The sequence below is a fragment of the Protopterus annectens genome, chromosome 10.part0 (assembly GCF_019279795.1).
Source record: "Protopterus annectens isolate FY-2018-M chromosome 10.part0, PAN1.0, whole genome shotgun sequence".
In the NCBI taxonomy this organism is placed as follows: Eukaryota; Metazoa; Chordata; order Ceratodontiformes; family Protopteridae; genus Protopterus; species Protopterus annectens.
In genome coordinates this window covers 1248772791-1248790410 of record NC_056744.1, presented here as the reverse complement: position 1 = coordinate 1248790410, position 17620 = coordinate 1248772791, and positions in this window count along the sequence as shown.

Below are 17620 nucleotides of genomic sequence, written 5' to 3'. Positions count from 1 at the left end.
GCTTGTTGGAAGCACTGACATCAGCCTGGGGATGGGGAAACAAACAAACAAAAGAAAACTAACTTTTCTTAACAGCAGCCATGATGCAACCAAAAGGACAACAGCAGTTGCTGTGTCACAACTACAAGATGGAAAGCAAAAATGTGCAGCTTTTGCTGTATGCTAATAATAGAGGGATTGACTGAAAAACAATAGTAATATACTGTTTTTCTATTTTTTAATAAGAGGATCACTAGATAGCGGTGCAGAAAATGAACAGGAGAATGCATGCACCAAAATGCATTGTTCTCCTTTAAGGCATTTCAGATGCATGTAAATTAACTGATAATGAGGTATTTCCATTCCTCATAGCGGCTAACATGCATCTTAATGGAAACTTCTGCACGACAGAAACAGGACTTTTTTACTGCAGCCCTTATTGCAAGTGGTGGAGGTCTTTATGGAGTCCTTGGATTGACATATGATAGTGAAAATAATAAAAAAAACTATAAAAATAAAAATAAAACTAAAAGGCAAGTAGAAAAGAAAAAAAAAACTTCCTATCAATAAATCAATTAAAACCTTTAAACAATTCAACATCCTGGCAAATCAACTATATGCAATAAAATATTTGAATAAGTGCAAAAGTGGAATCATACAGATTTCAGATGTGTAGCTTAATCATACTAGATCCTGACTTATTTAACAGACATAAATGCACTAAAGATACAAACAACAAAAAAGTTGCAAATGCTAGTGCAGAATAAAATTCATTAGGCTAAATATTTGATAGTGACAGATAATTAAATTATTTAAAAGAAAAAAGAATACCCAAAAAGGAAAATAAATGAATAATATTAAAGGAAATGCAATGTTCACAGGTATCATCAAACAGAATTGATATACTTACATTCTGCTCTTTGAAACTAACCTTAATAAATTAACATAACTAGACCTAGTGGAAAAGAAAGGGAAATAAAATCTTGTGCAGTAGAATAAGTTAACAATGACATTAGGTTAACTATGTTCCCTAGGATTTGGGAAGATTCTCTCCACCAGTGCTAATTGACCAACTCAGGTTGCTCAGTGTGACAGAAAATCTCAGACTCACAGACATAGTAAAGTCACACAGAGAAAAAACACATTAGTGGCTCATAACCATGTCTCTGAATCAAACATTGTACCATCAGACCTGACCACTCTAGCCAGTGGTCTCCCTGCCGGCCTATGCATGGCCACCCATTGGGTCAACTGGCACAAGATGTACAGAAAGGTGCAGACTATTCAGGACCAGAAGCTTGATACTCAGTTTGTCACTATGGAGTGCATTCTAATGTGAATGGCAAAGGTGCATAGTAACATGGCTCTAACAACATGGCCTTTCTACCCATTTCTTTTGTATCAGCACTTCCCCGTTAGTCTTTGTGTGTGTTGTGTGTGTTTGTGTCTGCCACTGCTGCCTTCCATATAGCCTCTTTCCTACTCACATCATCCTCATGCTTAGACAACCCCCTCTACACACACATACAGGAGTGGCCTTAGATCAACTGGTTCCCTAGGCAACAGGGCTCCACGGCTCCCCCCACTACACCACCCAGTGCCCCCATCCTAGTCTACCTACATCAAATAAATACTGGAAAAGCACCCCTGACAGGGCAGTGCCCTAGGCAGCTGCCTAGTTGGCTTATGCCTAAGGCCAGCTATGCACACATATACACACATACATCCGAGCTTCCACAATCAAGCCCCAACACTTGCTCACATATATAGAAAAACACACCCAAACTTACTCTCCAATACACACACAACACACACCAACCTCATAAATACACACATACGCACACAAACACACACTCGCACGCACACTCACGCACGCGCACACACACCCGTCTCCACTCCCCACACATGGACACACAAACCCCCTCAAAGCTCTTCTATACATACCTGCACCATGACTCCTCCTTATAGGAGTAAGTGGGTTAATGCAGTCAAAAGACTGCATTCAGTTTTTACTCTTAGAGAAAAATATAACTTGGCAGAGTGATTGTCTGAATCATTCTGCTGAGTTGATCAGGAACCACTTCTAGTTTTGGAGTAGAACACATAATTAATTAGCATTAGAGACTCCCCTAAACTGTCATATTAGTATGCAACTTACCCAGCAATACCTGTCTCCATGCTACAGCCCCTGCCAGTGGAAAACCATAGTAGTAGAGCAGTTTCTGAATCAGCAAGGCTTACCACGATGCAAAAACCTTCCAAGTTAAGGCATCTGCATTACAATAAGCCTTTGTGAATCCCATGGTTTGTCTTTAGTCTCTGTGGACATAACTACATTGTATTCTTAAAATGTTTGTTTATGAATATTTAATACCACTAAGTCTGATATTTAAGGACAACTTTCATGGAAATGTATTTTTTGTTTCCCATCTTACTTTATATAACATTTTCTCTTTCCTTCCCTTTCATTTTTTTTTTAAATATACATTTGACTAATAACATTTTAGCGGTACGTATAGTGTATATCAATAAGGGTCATATATCTATGTTAAAATATAACTCAGACAACTCTAGGGGCCGGATTTATGAAGGCTTGCATGGAGTCTAAGATTAGTGTAAGACGGCAGACAGCCAATATGTCTGCCGAGCGATACAGCAACAGCCGGCAGGGGCGTGCATGAGAGTGTTATGGTATGCAAATTACCTCATTTGCTGCTGAAAGCTATGCAAATGAGATAAATTTGTGATCCAGGAAACACTAACCTGTCTGTGTAAGAGTAGTGTTATTTGCAGAAATGTACTCCGTTGGTAACGGAGTACCGTTCTGCAAATATCTAAATGGAGCTATGACAGCTCCAAATAAAGGATGCATGTAGTTGAGGAAGCATGCCAATGGCCAAATATAAGGCCATTGGCATTTGCAAATGTTGTAAATCCTTAAAATCCAACTTTTTTCCCCGCTCTCCGATGTTTAAGCGTAGCACCACGCAAACGTGTGGCACTTTAAATAAAATGAAAAAAATTGAAAAATAGCCAAAAAATGGGCATTTTCACTAAAAAGCTTGTTCTGCCATGCAGGTGAATGGCAGGCTGAAAACAACATGGCCACTGAGTAGTGGTTGCTAAGGGGGGGAAGCTCAGTGTGAGAGATGTAACCAAGCATTAGTAGGCAATCCTATGCAAATGAGGATAAGGATAGTGAATCCCATTTTCCCCGGCATGTGAGCCATGTCCCTAGAGTGTAAGTGTAGGAGTAGGGGAGTAGTAGAGTAGAAGATAGGTGACATCATGAGGGGGTATGTCTGAAAGACTGTAAGCTTACTGGAGCACAGTGGCTTGTGTTTGCCCTGAGTTGCTCAGGATTGCAAGAGGCGGGTCTACAGTTGTCCTAGCTGAAAACAAGAAACCAAAAGCTTACGCCGTGGATATATATGAAATTTCTTGCGCCCGTGTGCGCATGTTTGCGCTTGTTTGCATGGCGCTGCCCTGGGCAGAAAGGGAAAAGAAGTAGTAGGAAGTTAAACAAGGAGAACTAGCAGAGCTGCCAGGTGAAAATATATCAGAATCAGCCAATTACACAGGCAGTAGACTAGCCCAGCACTTTAAACTCTGCAAACAGCAGTCTACCCTGTTTTTTTCCCAAGAACTCTGCAACACTGCAGTATACAAAGAGTGAAAACTTAAAAAGCTTAAGTCAGACAAAATTTTAGGGGCTGCTATTGCTATCATAAACCAACATGTGCAAGATGCTGAGGGTGGTGATGTTGTGAATGCTGCTGAGCAACCCACAGTGAGGAGATGGAGAAGGAGAAGAGTGTACAGACCCAGGGTAACCTACCAGGGGCTACATGAGCTGGAGATAGTGGAGTGCTATAGAGTGGACAGAGACATCCTGCAGCAAATTGTTGAGCTGTGCCGGCCACGCCTCACACACAGACAGAGGGGAACCCATCCCAGTGGATACCAAGGTATGTGTTGGTCTACGAATATTAGCTACAGGTACCTTCCAGAGACCAACTGGTGATATGATGGGGGTTTCACAGGCATCAGCATCCAGGATACTGCACCAGTTCCTGGATGCCATGTCAGCACATGTCGGTGACCACATATATTTCCCCAATTCCCGTGAGGCATTGGCCAGCAATATGCATCTTTTCCACCAAATAGCAGAATACCCTGAGGTAGTGGGTGCAATAGACTGCATGCACATACACATCAAAGCACCACCCGGTGAGCGGGGTAGGATCTACATCAACCGCAAGGGCATCCCCTGAAAATGACACCTCTCTCTGACTCGCACATACAATAAAAGGGATGCCTAACTTCACACTACCTGTTTTCAAACATGTATAGGGAGTGTACTATGTGCATCCGACATAGGCAGCCCTGCACCACCACCTGAGGCATGATTGCCCTATTTTCAACAATATAAAGCAGTGCTAAGCACATTTTACCACTATTTAGCATATTTAAACACAATTGCGCAGAGCTGCGCACCGCTCTAACTAGCACAACGTCGGGCAACGTTGGGCAATTTTGGGCAAGGTTGGGCAAAGTTGAGCAAAGTCAGGTAAACATGCTCACACCTGCTTTACTCTTCCTTAAGCAGTCTGGTCTGCCCAACAGGAAAATAAAAAGCAGTGACAGGGCTCGAACTCAGGATACTGTGCACTATAGTCACAGTACTGAACCACTAAGCCATGACAGCATTTCACTGGCATAGACACAGCAGGACAATTGTAGACTAACGCAAACACAAACAAATGCTGTATCATGCCCTCTGAAGAGGCATATGAGTAACTTCCCCCCAGGCCTATGCAGACAGATAACAGCAGGCCAGGCAGTGTGATGTGGGTTGGGTAGGCTATGAAGTCACAAACTAATATACGTGAAATTGGAAGCTAAGATCTGTAGTACAATAGTATGCCTCAAGCCAGTATGATAGGCAACAGTACAGACTGAAATGGAGTACCTGACATAGCAGTGCAGGCCTAGCAAATGTGTACAAGTGTCAGGTGAACCCCTCATGCTATGTACACCCACAGTAACAATCAGGTGTGCCCCCCGGGTAGAAATGTACAAATAATAGCTGTCCCCCCTGTATGTAGAAATGTTGATAAGTCTATGCAAAGTGACTCATGGAAGCCCTGCAGGCACAGCATGATTCCTGTCGATGTACAACACAAAGGTGAGCCCTGAAGTAAAAAACAACTTGATTTTTCACACACATACAGTATATATGTCCATACTGGGCATGCTCCCACACTTAAACAAATTTAACAAATTTCAGTCAGTAACATACTGAAAGGTCATACTGGGAATGCTCACACACTTAAATAAACGAAGCAAATGTCAGTCAACAACATACTGAAAGGTCATACTGGGCATGCTTACACACTTAAGCCATGTCTGAGTACAGCAGTGGGCCACACATCTGGCAGTTGCAGTTCTTACCCCAGAAACATGTCACTATTCACCAATCCTGCCTTGCGCACACAGTTATATGAAAACAGACCCATCTAATATATTGCACTCCTGTCATAATCAAACTATGTACTACAAGTACTTGTTCAAAGAAAGTGAAAATTCAAAGAAGATCAATAAATCTCCGATCAGTATCATCAATAAACAATGAGCACACCTAACATTATCTAAGCCATGTTCTGGCAAAAATATTGTCAAATAGTCCATAGAGAACCATGAAGCTTTCTTTCACTATGTCATAAATATCAATGTAAACTCATATATGTTCTGAGTCAGTGCAAACTGTAAATGAATACATGTACATGACTGACATTGCCAACATCTTGTCAGACAGGTTCATACATATTTACTCCCCTCTCACTGATAAAAGGGCCCACTATCATACCTGGAGATTGTGAAAACCCAGAAATCACATATACAATGGTTAAACAGCTCTTTCCAAACCTAAAAACACGGCGTCTATGGGATGAGATGGTTTCCCTAGCTGTGTCATATGTGAACTCCAAAACAAACAGACCCTGCACCTGAACAGTCTGTTGAGACTCACCCTCTGTACAGGATATGAAACTGTAGAATGGGTTACAGCAACGTTTGGCACACTCCACAAGTGTTGGTGCAGAACAGACCATGGGAACTATTGTCTTATAAGCCTATTAAGCCTGATCTGCAAGGCTATGGAGACCATAATAACGGATCTCGTAAACAGAGCTATTGGGAGCCTAGAAACACCCAACCCTACCCATTTTGGTTTGGTCAGGGGCAGATCATGGTTCCTAAACCTGCTAGACTGTTTTCAAGGCAGTCACCCAGGACATACGTCAGTGAAATGTGCTACACATGTCACACACAGACCTTGAAAAGCCCTTTTCCAACATCCCAGACATGTTGTATCCACAAAATCAACAAACTATGCATAAATATGTACGTCATCTGATGGATTGCCAGCTGGGGCTCAGATCCCACAAGGTAAGAATTGTGGTCTCCTGTTCAAGCTGGTAACAACTGCTGTCCCCCATGGCTCAGTCCTGGGACCCCTCCTGTCTGGTGCATACTTTTCAGAAATACAGTCAAACACACGAGGGCTACGTTTAGCAAAATTTGTGGATGACTGCAAAAAAGTTGTCATAATCGATGTTTGGGACAAAAGAGACTTCCTTAAAAAGGGTCTCAGTCACACAGATGTGGTGTCAAAATTATGGCCTCGAGCTATAGTCATACAAATACCACATAGGTGCCAACACCCTAAATATGGAGGTGATAATAAGGGATCTATGGACACATGTGGATAGTCATCTCTGCTTCCAGAAACACATTCACAACGTGTTTAGAAAATCATGCTATGTGTTCCCACAAACTGCCAAGGTCTTTGCATGTAGGTCAAAGGCGGTTCCCTCTACTCATCAGACCCATCAGAGAGTACCACAACACACTTGCGATGAATCTGACTAGGCACCTTCAGCAGCTGGAAAGTCCACTGAAGTACCTCAACAAGAGGATTACTGGCCTCAAACAGTTGCCCCATGCAACAAGACTGAATTTAACTCAATCTGTACTCTGTTGCATACTGTCTACTCAGGAGATCTCTGCCCAACAGACAGGTCCATGTCCAATGCAGAACTGATGTACATGCGCTATCTGAAGTAAACCCAAGCTCACTGTACCACATGTTCTAGGGATATCATCATCACAACATTAAATAGAACATGTTGGAGGGATAAATTACTAACTCACAGACTTCCCTTGCATGTTGTATTCATCGTTGTGATGAGGTTCATATCCCTGGAATATGTAGGGCAACTCAATGTTGTTACTTGTAGATGGAGCATGTTCAACAGTTATGTGTTGGACATGGCTCTGTATGTTAGGCAGAGTGTGCCTCTGAGTAGGCGGTATGCAACGAAGAACAGATTTAGTTTTACCAGTTGTGTTGCATAACACAACTGTTTGAGGCCAGTAATCCTCTTGGTGAGGTACCTATGTGGTCTCTACAGCTGCTGGATATGCTAAGTAGAGTACATCCAAAATGGTGCACTGTACTCAATGATGGGTCTGATGACGTAAGAGTAGAGTGCCAACACTACCTCTTTGAATCCTGATGCAAACCCTTTGTTGATTAGATGGGCCACATAGGATCTCCCAATCACTTTGGCAACATGGTTGTCAAAGGATTGATGACTATCTACTTGTGCCCCCAGATCCCTTATCACCTTGTCATTTTTAAGGGGGTAACACCAATGTGGTAGTTTGTGGGTTTTTTGTTTTCAACAAAGAGGATCACTATGCATTCCTCCACAGTGAGCTTGAGGCCATGATTCTGACACCACACATCTGTCTCATAGAGTCCCTTCTGGAGAATATGTCTGTCTTCCGGGGAAATCTATTAATGCAAACACTTTACAGTTCCCAGCAAACGTAGTCAACCACAACCCTCCTGTGTTGGCATGTACATTTGAGAAGTCTATACCAGACAGGAGGGACCCCAGGACTGAACCCTGGGGGACACCAGTCGTTACCGGTGTAGAGTCTGACATGTAGCCAGCAACTCTTAATGCTTGGGATCTATCTGTGTGCCAGTCTGCAATCCATCTTGTGATGTATGGATTCATGGCCAGGTTGGTGAGTTCATCTATGATACCTGACTGGGGAATGGTGTCAAAGGCCTTAGCGAGGTATAGGTAGGCTGTGTTGAGCTCATTTCAATCATCTGTAGCCTGGGTAACTGTCAAAGAAATCCTCCCAGTTCAGGAGGCGTGGTCTGCATTTGACGAAGCCAAACTGGGTGTGCTCAACTGTGTGAAGGTTCCAATCTCTGTATTGTTGTCTTCCATTATGATTGGCTCCATTGCCCTGCAGAACACACTCGTCAGGCTCATAGACTATGAATGCCAAGGGTTTTTTGTGGCCCCACCTCTGTGGAGTGTAAAGAATGTTGCTGTGCAACATTCTATGGGTACATATCCTGTAGAGAGCATGTAGAGAGAGGTGTAGGTATCCTTGATGAATATGGATACATCCTCACCCTATGTGCTATGATTCAGGTTCTGATGCTGGAAGGTATGGAATGAGTATTATCCTGGTAGTGCTGGTGTTCTGTCTGGAGCCTTGAACTAGGTTTCTGTTATTGCACAGATATCAATATTCTCCATAATGAGAAGTGCCTTGAGTGTGTGCATCTGCAGGCTGAGACTTCTGGCAATGAGTAGCATTTAGCTCACTTTGTGGTTATTTGTGTTGGTTATGGGGTTTGGTTTGTCCTCTGTGACCGGTGTTCCACACCTGAAGTCAGCGCCACATTGGTCCCATCTGACCATAAGCTAATTACCCTACATATCCACATTCTGGACCCACACCCCCATTAAGGAAACCATGTTAAAAATGTCTCCAAAGCCAACTTCATGCTTCTTAAGACAGAAGTGCTGAACTGCAGGACACCCATGCAGATGGACAATACAGTTACAACTACTGAATCCTTCACAGTTGCACTTTATAAGCACTTACATGACTGCATGCATCGTGCTATCCCAAACAGAACCAAGATGCTATCCTCCAAGAAAAGGAAGCCAATCTGGTGCTCCCCTACCATAGACAAACTGCACAACAGAAGGAAGAAACTGTTGCAAAAGATGGTAAAATCCTATGAGGGGAGGAGCTCCATGGTCAACATCAGTAAGAAGCTGTGATCCCTGATAAAATCCTCCAAAGATAGTTATGAAAACAAAATTGACACTGATTCTAAAGACAACTACAAAGCATTCTATAGTTATGTCAAGAATCTCAATGGCAACACTCAGATCTGCTCTGAGTTACAGCATAATGGCACTAAATATACAGACCCAACTGATATTGCCAACATCTTGGCAGATAGGATCAGTGCTTACTTTACCCCCCTCTCACCCCTGAAAGAGCACATCTCTATAACGGAAGACTGCAAAGTTGCTGTCATCACGGCTGCACAGGTAAAAAAACACTCTCCAAAGCCAGGAACACAGCATCCATGGGACCAGATAACATCCCAGGCTGTGTTCTACACAAACGACAGAACGAACAGGCACCACACCTACGTACCATGTTCAGTCATAGCCTCACCTCAGGCTTTGTGCCTGCTGAATGGCGCACAGTGATGGTTATCCCACTACACAAGGGGGGAGCCACCACAGACCCCAGGAACTAGCGCCCCATTAGCCTGAGCCTGCTCTGCAAGGCCATGGAAGGTATCATCATATAACTTATAAAAAAAGACATTGGTAATCTCCAAACTCTGGTCCACAACCATGTTGGATTTGTAAAAGGCAGATTATGTCTCCTAAACCTGATAGACATCATTGAAGCAGTCACCAGAACTGTAGACAAGGGTAAGGTGGTTCACACAGCCTATGTAGATCTTGCCACGGCTTTCAACACCATCCCCCACTTTAGAATTATAGATAAACCCACTAAACTAGGTATGAATCGCCATGAACTACAACATAGATGGTAGTATACTTAACACTGAAAGTGTGATAAGAGACCTTGGGTCACAGGTGGACAGTGGACACACCTGTGATAATCACATCCCCACAGTAGTCAGGAAATCCTTCTATGTGGCACACCATCACAAAAGGTGTCTCATGCAGAATAGAAGAGGACATTGTTCCCCTCTACTCATCACTCACTAGATCCATAATAGAGTACAACACCCCTTTTGCTATGTACCTCACAAGACATCTACAACAACCGGAAAGCCTGCAGAAATACCTCACAAAGAGGATTATTGGCCTGAAATACATGCCATACACAGACCGTCTCAAAATGCTCCAGCTGTACTCTCTTGCATATTGCCTACTCAGAGGTGATATCTGCCTAACATACAAAGCTATGTCAAACACAGAGCTGTTGGACATGCTCCACGTAAAACACTCACAATCCCTCTGATCTTTGGCCCCAAAACCCACAGTGAAATACAAAAGGAAGGGGTGTATCCATTAACCTTATGAATAGTCACACAATCAGGTTAGTGGCACAGCATGAGGCCTTGGAGCCCATGCAAGTGCAACTAACTTTGGGCAAAGCTGCTTATCAGATTGTAGCCTGCTACAGATCACCTACCTTGTCTCAGGAACCTCACTCAGTATTCCTAGGAACACTGGAAAATATAAAGGTCCTACCAAACACCATTATATGAGGAGATTACAACTACCCAAACACTGACTGGGAGAATTACTCGTGTACAACGTCCTTTGCTCAATGCTTCCTGGAGTTTAAAAACTCAAAACACCCTGGAAGAGCTGGTCATCACGCCCACTAGAGGTGGCAACATACTGGACCTGATCATCACCAACATGGGTTACCAGTGTTCCACACCAGAGATAAACCCCTCGCTGGTAATATCAAACCATAAAGTAATCAGACTGGACATCCACATCCCCCCCCCCCCAGTCAAGGAAACCACTGTGAAGAAATTTTCAAAAGCAAACTGCACACTTCTCAAGACCAGAGTGGAAAGTTCCAAAGCCCCCTTGCTATAGGATAATGCTATACAATCTGCAGAATCATTTACAAGTGCATTCTATGAGCATCTACAGGGATGCATGGATCGAGACATCCCAAATAAAACCAAGATGCACTCCTCCAAAAAGAAGAAACCAGTCTGGTGGTCATTGCACATAAATAAGCTATACAACAGGAGGAGGAAACTAACACATGATAGAGCAAACTTCACAAAAGGAAAGGCATCACTGATCATTATTAGGAAGACACAACGATCACTCATAAAATAATCCAAGGCCAGTTTCTAAAGACAAATTGCCAAGGAATCTAAGAATAACAACCACAAAGCCTTCGTTAGCTATACCAAACATTTAGGTGGCAACTCTCAAATATGCTGTCAGCTACTGCAAAATGGCAAAAAATACACTGAACCAACTGACATTGCCCACATCCTGGTGGACAAGTTCAGTGCAAACTTCACCCCCCCCCCCCTCACTCCCAAAAGGGCTTGTGTCCATCCCAGAAGAATGCAGAGCCCCAAACTTCGTGGACATGCAGGTAAAAACAGCCCTCTCCAAAGCTTAAAACACAGCATCAATGGGACTGGATGGTGTCCCAGGCTGTGTCGTACACCAGCCCCAAAAGGAACTACACCCTCACCTACATTCACTGTCCAGACTCCACCTTACCACAGACTATGTACCCAAAGAATGGCATACAGCAACAGTCATCCAGCTCCACAAAGGTGGTGCCACAACAGAACCTGGAAACTATTTCCCTATAGGCCTATTCAGCCTGGTTTGCAAAGCTATGGAGCAAATTATCAGGGAACCCATAAACAGAGACATTGGGAACCTCCAGACACTGGACTCTACCCAATTTGGCTTTGTTAAAGGCAGATCCTGCCTCCTAAACCTAGTTGACTTATTTGAAAGAGTTACAAGGCTATAGATGGAGGTGAAAGTAGTCCACACAGCCCACCTGGACCTCACTAAGGCCTTTGACACCATTCCCCACTCTGGCATCATGGACAAGCTTACCAGCTGGAACATTAACCCCTATGTCACAGGATGGGTGGCCAACTGGCTCACAGATCAAACACACATGGTCAGAGTTGCGGGTGCCATGTCCAACTCTAAACTAGTCACAAGTGGCATCCCACAGGTCTTGGTCCTGGGACCCCACCTGTTCAGTAGATACTACTCAGAGGTACAGGCAAGCATGGGAGGAGTATGGCTGACCAAGTTTGCAGATGACTGGTAACTGTGGTCCATAATCGACTCTACGGCTGACAAAGACATCCTCCAGAAGGGTCTTACAGAGACAGATACCTGGTGTTAAAACAATGCCCTCAAGCAGAATGCCAAAAATAGTCATCCCATTTGGATAAAACAAAGTGCCCACAAATTACCACATAGGTGGTAATCCAGTATGTACAGAGAATGTAATTATGGACCTGGGGACCCAGGTAGATAGTAAACTCTCCTTTGATGATCACATTGCCAAAGTGTTTAGAAATTCCTTCTATGTAGCCCACCTAATGTCACCTAATGTAACCCACTTTGTCAAGTGTGATGATGTCACCATCCTGCAAATATACCTGTGGAAAGGAGAACTCCCACTAATGTGTATAGCGCGTCCTGTAAATGGGTACTGCTCTAGTATCATAAAGTAGTTAGGTAGGGGTTTGAATCCTGAACTTGCCAACTGTATGTGTCTGTGTGTGTGTGTGTCTCCTTGGAGAGGAGCAACATTTTTGAAGACTACTGAAACACCTTAAAAGTGGTATACTCATCTTTGTCAAGTCTGATGATGTCAACATCCTACAATTATACCTGTGGAAAGGAGAACTCCCAGTAATGTGTATAGCACATCATGTAAATGCATGCTGCTTGAGTATCATAACGTAGTTAGGTAGGGGTTTGAATCCTGCACTTGCCAACTGTATGAGAGTGTGTGTGTGTCTCTCCTTGGAGAGGAGCAACCTTTTTGAAAACTACTGAAACACCTTAAAAGTGGTATACTCATCTTTGTGAAGTCTGATGATGTCACCATCCTACAAATATACCTGTGGAAAGGAGAACTCCCAGTAATGTGTATAGCGCATTGTGTAAATGCGTGCTGCTCTAGTATCATAAAGTAGTTAGGTAGGGGTTTGAATCCTGCACTTGGTGTTTGTGTGCTCCACGTGTGTGACACTGTTGGTCAATGTGTCGTGGGTTTTGCTTTTACTACTGTATGACATATCAGAACGACAACGGTATGTGCATTACACATCAGGTAGCTGTGTGGCAAATACATATACATACATGTGACCTCAATTATTTCATAGGTGGGAACCCTGCTTTTTCCATGAACACATCTGTTATCTTTGCCAGAGTGTGCTTCCACTTTCCAGACCTTAGGTCACATCTGTATGCTTGTGACAAGCCTAGCCACTGCAGTGATCCCTGGCCTACGTCATCCGTTTCACATACACTCATTAAGGTTTCTATTGAATAGTGTGAGTGAGGGTTTATGCCTAAGGTATATCTGAAACCTGTTCAAAAGCAGCAAAGTCTGTCAAAGATGGCTATTTATTATAGGTGTGCAACAACCTTTGTGGATATGCATGGAGACCCCTTAGTGCTTATGTGATCCACAGAGGGATTTCCAAAACCCTTTGGAAATGTGATTGTCAAAGGAGAGATGACTTAACACATGGCTCTATGTATACGTTGGTAACTGTTCCACATTTTGGGGGCTACTACCTATGTGGTACTCTGGGGATACTATATTTTGTAAATGTGGATGACTATGCTTTATTTGGCTTATAGCTTTACAGCATGGGTTTGACAGCAGGTATCTGTCTGTATGATACCCTTTTGGAGGATGTGTGTGTCATCTGGATAATGCATTATAGCCCACAGTATGCATTGCCAAACGTTGCCAGACATATGCCTACTGTGTTTGCTTGTACCTAAGAAAGCTCTATGCTAAACAGGAGTGGTCCCAGGACTGAGTGCAGGTGAATACCACTTGTTACTGGCATAGAATAGTAATTGAAGGCTGCAAATGTTACTGCGTGTTCTACAGCTGTGTGTCAGTTGTTAAGCCATCTTCTAACAATTGTTTATGGGCAGGCTGTTGAGGTTATGTATACTACTAGAATGCAAAACAGTGACAGATAGTAACAACAGTATCACCCACAGCACAGTGTCAAACAGTGTCATACACACACATGTACTCCCGTTCCAAAATGTGTGTAGTACAATGCATACTGGCCACTAATAGAAACTATGGAGTATTAACACTGTTTAATGCAGGGCACGTCACCCTGCCCATGTGTCCAATATGCACGTACATGCAGACAGTGCACCTCAACCATTTTCACAAATGTACACCTGCAAATCTGTGCTGCACACATCCCACACTTACTTTCCACCTTTCCACTCTATAACACATGCTGACAAAACTACACACATCAGCCAAGTGGCACATGGGCAGACAATACACAATTGGAATAAACACTGGTGTGAACAATACTACATTGATAATTATAGCTTCATCATGCCTGCTCAGCTACTCCTTCAAGGATATCATTACACTTTACTGCTGACAACATGCTACACATTAAAACACTGCTATACTGTAATAAAGTCACCCTGTGCATCAGCACCATGTTAGCCTGTTCCTGAATCAATGTTACAGATGACAGGAGGTGGCACATATTTCATCATATGCACAGGGTGTGTTGTTGGTTTGCCAGAGGCCTACATTGAGCCATACAATTGACGTGTGAGTGTGTATGTGAGGGCCAAGAGTACTGTTATGGGCCAATGTGGATGTAATGTATGCGGGTATGTGTTTGCCCTACGTGTCTGGTTTATGTGTGTGTGTCTGCATGCACACAGTTCCTCCATGTGGCTGCCATATACGGGGATTTGTGGGACAGCTACAGACTGTACCTGGCAGGCTTTGCAGATCACCATCTCTGGCCATTGATATGGGACCTGTGCCTGGCAGGGGTGCTACAGACAGTATAAGGTACTAATCCAGACTGGGTACTATCCTCAGAAGTTGACATATGTCCACTGGATCCAGGTCCCTGCTGGGACTGGCCAGAGCCACGTGCATGTGGTCTTCTAGGACAGTCTATGGACAGACCCCCAACATTGCTGGGGCTGGTACTGGCACTATGGGAGTGGCTATGACTTGATGGATGTCCATGGCAACTGCCAGCTGATGATGTTGCTGGCATACGCCCACATCGACGTCTCAACCATCCCGCACTGTCCTGACACATGGACATGACATTGTGGAGGACATCTAATGTCTCACCCCAATGTCTATCAATGACCTCAGTGTAATTACGTATGGCACCTGCTAGGTCATGGATACTGCCATTTACAGAGGTGTTATGAGCCCTCTGTGCCCTTAGTCCCTGTCTGGTGTACTGCTCCATATGTGCCCGTGCCTCCATGACAGCCTGGAACATGTGTGTGGTTGTAAGAGTTGTGGCACATCTGCCAGGGGCATGATGACCAGCAGTGCTCTGATGAGAACCCCTGGGCATCTGCCTATGTGGTACCATTCCAGACATCTGGCTATGGCTGCTGTGTCCTGATGCATGTGCCATAGATACCACACTGTCCTGGCCAGTGCCGACTGTACATTGTCCCTCTGCTAAGGGCACTGGTGATGATGGATGTACAGGCAGTATGACTGTGTGCATGGATGGGGTGGAGACTTGTGTACTGTCAATTGGTGGCCCAACAACAGACCCTGACAAACCTGCCTGTGTCTCAACACACCTACCCTCATTATCACTATTTGTGTCAGTGACATCAGGTTCCCTGCTGCACTGGACCAGCCCCACCTCAGCACCTGTGACAGGAAAACAGGAAACACACTTTAAGACCTGTACATGATGTCAGACCACATGCACACATACAAATACACTCCTCACTAAAGCAGACACACACACACACACACACACACACACACACACACACACACACACACACACACACACACACACACACACACACACACACACACACACACACACACACACACACACACACACACACCACCACCACCAGCAATCTCAGAACATACTCAATAACAGTTGATGGTGGGGTACAGTATCACAAGCAAAACAGTCATATCACACATGTCAGCATGCAGGACATGTGTTGCTCAACAGCATGCAGTGCAAGTCTAGACAGTCCTTGTTACTAACAGTATACATGGCTTTGATGCATGTGTTTTGTTGTTCAGTGATTGGCCTCACTCTGGAATGCAATGCATACATGGATACAACATTGCTGTGCAAGTATTCAAAACTCTGTAATGTTCTGTGCACCATCACTCACAGGTCTACATACCATGGCTGCATGTGTATCTGTGTGTCACATAGATATCCAATTCTGATTAGAGTCTCTGTGTCTTTAGCAAATAATTGTGGACACAGTTTTAGCTCATGCATGATATGTATACACACAAGATCAGTGGTGCATGTATAACTGATGGAATACCATTGGTCCACATACCCAATGTACAATAGTTATGGTGAGTGTAGATCATATTGTGGACATGCCAGTGTCATCCATGACATGGAATGCTAAAACACAACTGCAAATTTAAACATCACACATACCCAATGTGTGTCATATGACCTAGCCACTCAATAGCATCACAAGACATATATGTGTCAGTTGTGCAAATGGTGATTGGTATGCATATTGTTTACAGGTGCATATGTTTGCACACACACAGCATTGAGGTGTATAGCAATGAAAGCTATGTGTAGTACTGTGGTTACAATAACTGGATGGGGTGAAGTACCATAAGCCATCATCATGAAGCATCATGTGGTCACTCAAGGCTACAAATGTGTCCCAAACCAGCACCTATCATGCTGTACCGGAACTGCACTACCATGGCTACATTCACCATTTCACAACCAGTTGTTACATGGGTTTGTAAGGAGGCCAATAAGGAGCATCCCCTAACATGAATGTGTTGTGTGTTGCAGAGTGTTTCACTGCACCATGATAGGCCTCTACCCCTCAGATATATTATGTGTGCTGTATGGATGACATTTGGGATACTGGAGTGTGACTTTACAGAGGGTTTGTGAATCCTTCATGTGTAGCATGTTAACATGTTCTGTGTATGACATAGTTGTGTATGTTGTGTGCATGTTGTGTATCGACTCTGCCTATCCAATGGTCATTACAGTGTAGCCAAATTTGTTTGAGATGGTCTGTGTATTGCATGTGTTTGAGGCAGCTAATCACATTAGTGAGATGTGCGTGGTCTCACAGCAAACATGCACAGCATGCATTATGGGTAGGTGTGTTAAATGTGTACATGGCCTACACCTTAACTATGACATGCACTTTTTATTTGCAATAATAAACGTAGAACACGCTCACCAGCATCTCTCCGCTGCCTTGCTGTCACACCAGAGGGACCTACATAGATATGACACAGTTTGTCAGTGGTGACAACTGTGGCATTACTACTGTGAGTTTGCAATCTTACAGTAGAACCGTTTACATTCACAGGCCTACAGATTATGTTCCAAATGATTAGTATTGCACAACAGGCTCCATGTCTTCTAACTACACAGTACACATCTCACATATGCATGATCTACCAATAGAGGAAACAGTAGTCTACAGATATGCCATGTTAACTGCAT